This window comes from Triticum urartu, chromosome 2, assembly GCF_003073215.2.
Source record: "Triticum urartu cultivar G1812 chromosome 2, Tu2.1, whole genome shotgun sequence".
Lineage (NCBI taxonomy): Eukaryota > Viridiplantae > Streptophyta > Magnoliopsida > Poales > Poaceae > Triticum > Triticum urartu.
Window position 1 is genome coordinate 36,685,545 of NC_053023.1, and position 6,724 is coordinate 36,692,268.

At 41.0% G+C, this 6,724-nt stretch overlaps 1 pseudogene; it reads right to left on the reverse strand.

The window, feature by feature from the left end:
- Window positions 1–900: 900 nt before the first annotated feature.
- LOC125541967 lies at window positions 901–1,061 on the reverse strand (annotated as a pseudogene).
- Window positions 1,062–6,724: the final 5,663 nt, after the last annotated feature.

Consider the following 6,724-nt stretch of genomic DNA (forward strand, 5'->3'; position numbering starts at 1 on the left):
AAATGCCCAAGATAAATACTTATGAGCTCCTGAAAATGTTGGTTTGAATTTTACCTCTGACCAATATTTTCAAAGAGCAACATGAACATTTTCTTGGACCTTTTTGGAGCAACTTTTACTTGGGTCATTTTCATAAATGATTCTGAGGGTTTCACAATTCCCATTTCAAATTTAAATGGAATTTGAACATGATGCACAACTAACTAGCTGGTCTAGGTCATACCAGAACTAGGGATGTGACAATTAGTGCAAGTTTGGTGGCTGGCAGAAAGTTGCACTTTTAGATATTGAGTGTTCATTTGAGCCGCAATAGCCTACGAACGGGTATGAATGAAAACTAATTTGGCACATCAATAGCTTACTATTAAGCCGGAAGGCATTATTTCGATGACATTAGTAACAAGAACCCAAAGGCAGTAGCCAGTAAGCATATTTCTGAAACATCAAGCTGAATGCTGACAGACAACGTACAACTATGAACTGCAATTGTAAAGCTGAATGATTTCAGTAACAAGCACCTACAGCAGCATTCATTGGTTGAAACAGGTCAGGATTGCCAGCGTTTCAGCAGACTCCCTGAAGAAGGAAGACCTGAAGTCGACAGGTTAGAGAAAGAGAAGGATGCCTTTGCAAAAGTGTACCATTGTACGTATATGTCAGTCAGTTGTGAGAGTGCTAATAAGGTGCTCCAGTATTTGCCGTCACAATCTCCGCATAGTATGAATAGTTGTGTCAAGACTCTTTTTCCTTAGAACAGCAGATGAACTATTGTGGTTACATTGAAAGAAGAAGACCAGCCAGCCACAAACTCATCAAAGCTGGTCGACACACCAGGCCAGGGAACTGCCAGAGTAAGAACAAAATTGGTAGCTAAAAAGGATTTGAATTCGAGTATTGTAGGGCTTTACCCTCGTCCGAAGGAGAGGGAGCCCTTTTAGAAATTCTCAATGGCCCATCACAAAGGGAGGGCCAAAGAGGGGGTTTGGAAATAGTTTTCAACCAGCAATTGACGCGCCTCGGTATTACCTCACTAGCTGCGTCATTGCCCCAAGCGCACAGATGCCTTTCAACGTGAGCTCACCCCTCCCTCTTATACCCGAGCTCTGCACCCAGCCCCTCCTGTCTCGCTGAGGTAAATGTAGGTGATGTTTTCTGAACATCCAGATATCTTATTTGTATTTTTCTGAGTTCATATCATCTTATTAGAATGTTCTAACGACTTTGACCATTATTTGTAAACTTCATAACAAGTTGATACGAACACAGAAAAATGCAAGTAAGATAACAGGATCTTCAGAAAACATCACCTACATTGCATGTAATTTTCATTCATGAAAAAAATATTGTTTATACCCTTTTTATTTTTAACAATGTTAATAACATGAATTACCTAAGGTATTTTAAAGGGTGCTTTTTTCCTGAATGCAAATGATATGCACATAAAGGTAATGTTTATCTGAACATTTTGATATCTTATTTGCATTTTTCTGAGTTCATATGAATTAGTTATGAATTTTCAAAGTTTTGGTCAAACGGTCAAAGGGCATTCGAGGGACCTTGCTACCTCTTGAGCACTGCGTTGGTTTTCCCTTGAAGAGGAAAGGGTGATGCAGTAAAGCAGTGTAAGTATTTCCCTCAGTTTTTGAGAACCAAGGTATCAATCCAGTAGGAGACCACGCGCGAGTCACCTCGTACCTACACAAACAAATAAGAACCTCGCGACCAACGCGATAAAGGGGTTGTCAATCCCTTCACGGCCACTTGCAAGAGTGATATCTGATAGAGATAATAATAATAAGATAAATACTTCTGGTATTTTTATGATATAGATTGAAAGTAAATATTGCAAAATAAAATAGACTGGAAACTTGTGTGATGGAAAATAGACCTAGGGGCCATAGGTTTCACTAGTGGCTTCTCTCAAGAGAGCATAAGTATTACGGTGGGTAAACAAATTACTGTCGAGCAATTGATAGAAAAGCGAATAATTATGAGAATATCCAGGCATGATCATGTATATAGGCATCACGTCCATGACAAGTAGACCGAAACAATTCTGCATCTACTACTATTACTCCACACATCAACCGCTATCCAGCATGCATCTAGAGTATTAAGTTCATAAGAACAGAGTAACGCCTTAAGCAAGATGACATGATGTAGAGGGATAAACTCATGCAATATGATATAAACCTCATATTTTTATCCTCGATGGCAACAATACAATACATGTCGTTTCCCCTACTGTCATTGGGATCAGGCACTGCAAGATTGAACCCAAAGCTAAGCACTTCTCCCATTGCAAGAAAGATAAATCTAGTAGGCCAAACCAAATTGATAATTCGAAGAGACTTGCAAAGATAAACAAATCATACATAAAAGAATTTTCAGAGAAGAATCAAATATTGTTCATAGATAATCTGGATCATAAACCCACAATTCATCGGATCTCGACAAACACACCACAAAAGAAGATTACATTGAATAGATCTCCAAGAGAATCGAGGAGAACTTTGTATTGAGATCCAAAGAGAGAGAAGAAGCCATCTAGCTACTAGCTATGGACCTGAAGGTCTGAAGTAAACTACTCACACATCACCAGAGAGGCCATGGAGTTGATGTAGAGGCCCTCTGTGATCAATGCCCCCTCCAGCAGAGCTCCGAAAAAGGCCCCAAGATGGGATCTCTCAGGTACAGAAGGTTGCAGCAGTGGAATTAGGTTTTTGTGGTGCTCCTGGATGTTTGCGGGGTACGTGGACTTATATAGGAGGAAGAAGTAGATCGGAGGAGCAACAAGGGCCCCACGATGGTGGAGGGCGCGCCCAGGGGGGTAGGCGCGCCCCCTGCCTCGTGGCCTCCTTGATTGTTTCTTGACGCCCACTCCAAGTCTCCTGGATCACGTTTGTTGAGAAAATCACGTTTCCGAAGGTTTCATTCCGTTTGGACTTCATTTGATATTCCTTTTCTGTGAAACACTGAAATAGGCAAAAAACACCAATTTGGGCTGGGCCTCCGGTTAATAGGTTAGTCCCAAAAATGATATAGAAGTGTAAAATAAAGCTCATTAACATCCAAAACAGATAATATAATAGTATGGAGCAATCAAAAATTATAGATACGTTGGAGACGTATCAGACCTCGATGGAAAAAGTAAGGGCAAAACTGAGCAAGCTCGAAAAGTAAGGGCAAAACCCGTGTGTAGGAACCAACTAGGGGTAAAAATGCAATTGTCCCTTTTATTTATCTTGCTACCTTTCGGAGGTGAGGCCAGGGCGACCTCAAATTACAAGCTTGCTTACCTATTTTCACCAAACATCCAGCCTTACATACAGACACAATAATCATGTTCTTGCAATCTAAATAATTGTATTCTTTTTCGCCCATTAGGGACTAATGTTTTTTCCAAGAATTATTCATTGAGTTTGGTTCTATATAACACATGATTATCTTGATTGAGACATGTATTTCTGTTTGGTCAGGTTTATCTCTTCCCATTTGCTTAACTAAATCCACATCTCCACACATAATTGTTTGCTCATACTTCCGCAGCAACGCGCGGAGTATCATCTAGTATGTATTATAAGTCCTTCCAAGTTCACAGAATAAATCAGACATTATGAAATCTTTACTATATGATTGCAATTTCTTCTTGGATTATGATTTCTTTTTGGTCTACCCCAACCTCACATACATCCTCAGAAGGTAAAATATGGGGTTTGCATTGAACTTCACCTTTAGAGAGGCAAGGATTATCGACACTACATAATTCAATACACATGAATTTCATGTGCTGCTTTGGTTGAGACGTGTGTTGCACGTGCACGCTAACTAGTAGATACATAAGTAGCAGAAGCCATGATATTTTTATGTTCATTGATGATTTCTATAAGTGGTAGTTGAATAAAATTTAGAGAGCAGGTGTTCAATTATTATTGAACTCATGGTTACTTAAGGACATGTTTGACCAAAACAATGAAAAACAATACAAACGACTCAACTTATACACTAGAATTTTATAGAAATATGCCTACTAATCTTACACTAGAAAATCATTATTAAGATATTTGTTTCACCATATGCTTTGCAGGTCTCTACAATGATGTTTAAAAATATTAAAATATACATAAACATTCATGCTATATACTTTATGTGACTATTGACAATTATTCAAGTGAATTTTACTACAAAATACAATTTATATTTATCACAGTTCAAATGTACTTTTTGTAATGATACACACTACAATTGTATAACAAAAAACACAATACTTGGTCTATTACACTAACTAAAAAGATAATAATCATTAATTATGTAGCATATATATTTTGAATTGGACATAATAAAATGTTTTATACGAAAGTATAAAAGTTTGATATAAATTATATTAGAGATATTATAACTAAAAACCGTTTCACTCCTCCAAATCTCGAGCATATCGTATTTCTATAAATTCGAGTACACATGATAAACTTATTACGTAGAGATTTTATTACCACTAGTCACTATTAATCCAAATAATATGCTTATATCAGAGGCTGAGTTGTTACATATATCTATTATAAGTGGTTGTTTGGATAAAAACTGTAAGTGTCTAGTTTTAGTAAAACATGCTTTAAATAGATTTTTTAGAAAACCAGTTTTGTTAACAATTCGGTTAGGAATAAGCATATAGAAAATCTTGATTGGATAAGAAAATGGTAAAAACAAGTTTAATAAATTCTTTGTTTGGAAGTCCCTTCGACCATGCTATCGTCCTCATCCAATCAATTCTCAAGCCAGCTCCCGCCCCTTTTTCTCTCACAACATGCCATGAACGACATGGCCAGCCGCGCAATAGGAGTTGCTCCCAGCGCCAAACAAGCTAACGGATGGACATGGCCGCTGCGGCAGCGCTGCCCTGCCTGCTGCTTTACTCTTGCGCCACCGTGCAGCTCCCCTTTCTCCCCTCGCCCCCGTCCTCGAGACACCGTGTCGAGCACCTGCCGTGCATGGCTGCTCTGCTTGGCCACAAGCGTCGCCGCTCTTCCAACCCCGGCGAGTAGGTCCACGCTTTCACCATGGACGTCCTTCCACTGCCAATCAACTATCCTGAGCACCCATTTTTTCCTTTTCTCGGCCTTCTCCTCCAACCTCGGCGAGTATCTCCACGCCTCCACCACGGACACCACGGCGGCTCTTTCATCAAGTCCTCCTATGTGCACCATCTATTCAACCTAGCTAACTGCCCAGCCCCTCAATTGCAGGAGAAACCCTCTCTGGTGAGCTCCCTCCGCCACCGACTCCCGGCTCTGTCGCCTGCACTCCCATGGTGCCTGACTAGAGTGTTGTAGCTTAGCCGGCGAGCGACAACCAACGGCGATGGTATGAGCGTGTTTGACCTGGTGTATAATCTGACCGTGGTGGTTGGTGGAGGTGAGGATGGCATCGTCGAGGTCTCGAGGAAGTCTCGTCAAGCACGAGGCTTCAAAATATGGATACGCTGAATCGGTGTATAGAAAAACGTTGAATCGTCGTTTTTCCATAAACCCACTTTTCCAGGTTTATGAAAACTAATTTTTGCTTATCCTCAAATCTGGTATGCTAACCAAACATGGTTTTAGTTTGGTTATAACCATAAGCACATTTAGAGGAAACTAGTTTAGCAAAATCTTCGTAACCAAACAACTCCTAAGAGCTCCATGTAATCTATATTAACATTTGGTTGTATTACTTTGAATTTAAATTTTCATTAAACTGAATTTTTAATTAAGTTGTGGTGGGACTCACATTGAAAATAATCAGTGGGTGAAGTATAAGTAATTTTCATGCCGGTCCACCGAGCGAGCCAGAATTTTCCGATGTCTCTATGGCACCCCACTGCTCGCCCTACCAACATAAGATTTCCCCTTGCGTTGTAATTTTACATGACTCGCTTCCAACATCCGGTTAGGAGCCATCAGTTTGTGGGGCTATTCATTAAAAAGGCCACCCATGGGGATTAGGAGCCAACCCACTCTGCCTAATCAGGCGATTCGAGCGGTTTCCAGCTTCCATGGCGAACGACATTCGGTGGACGACAGGTGGTCAATTCTGGTTGAAGCTCTGCCGCCAACAGGTTGCAAACCCCCGTCGCCATCAGGTTGCAACTCACATCGTCAAAGCTCCATGGTTGCAACACTCGATGCACCACCACCGCCTTGGCCATCTACGCTCGCTGCACAGGATTCACGAACAACGGCACCAGTCAATGCCTTTGAAATGTTGTAGGAAAAACGATGACAGTTGCAGCAAAAAACAACGGTTTGCACCATCCCCCAAACGGAGTTGCAGCTCTGGCTAATGTGGATGTAGCTTCATACATGTACGGTTGTATAATTTACATCTGCCGGTTGCATCTCATTGGTTGTAGGTTGAAGCCGCGGCCTCCTACCGTCGCCGGCCAAAAGTTCACTGCCGTTGGATGCATCATGTCAGTCCGCCCACCAAAGCTTTTTTTGTTACCGGTCATAGCTTTTTCGCAACACGGTTGCAGCTTCCTGATCTCCCGGTTGCATCCATTTGTCGTCACTGGCCACAAAAATACATAGCCGCCGATTGTAGCAAAAAGGCGATGAGTTGTAGCAAAAACCAGATGTGGTTCCAACTCACTTATTGGTTGAAGCAAAAACTAACTACGGTTCAAGCTTTGGCTTTGGTTAGTTGTAGCAAAAACAAATGTTGGTTTCAGCTTTGTTGTCCGCTCGCC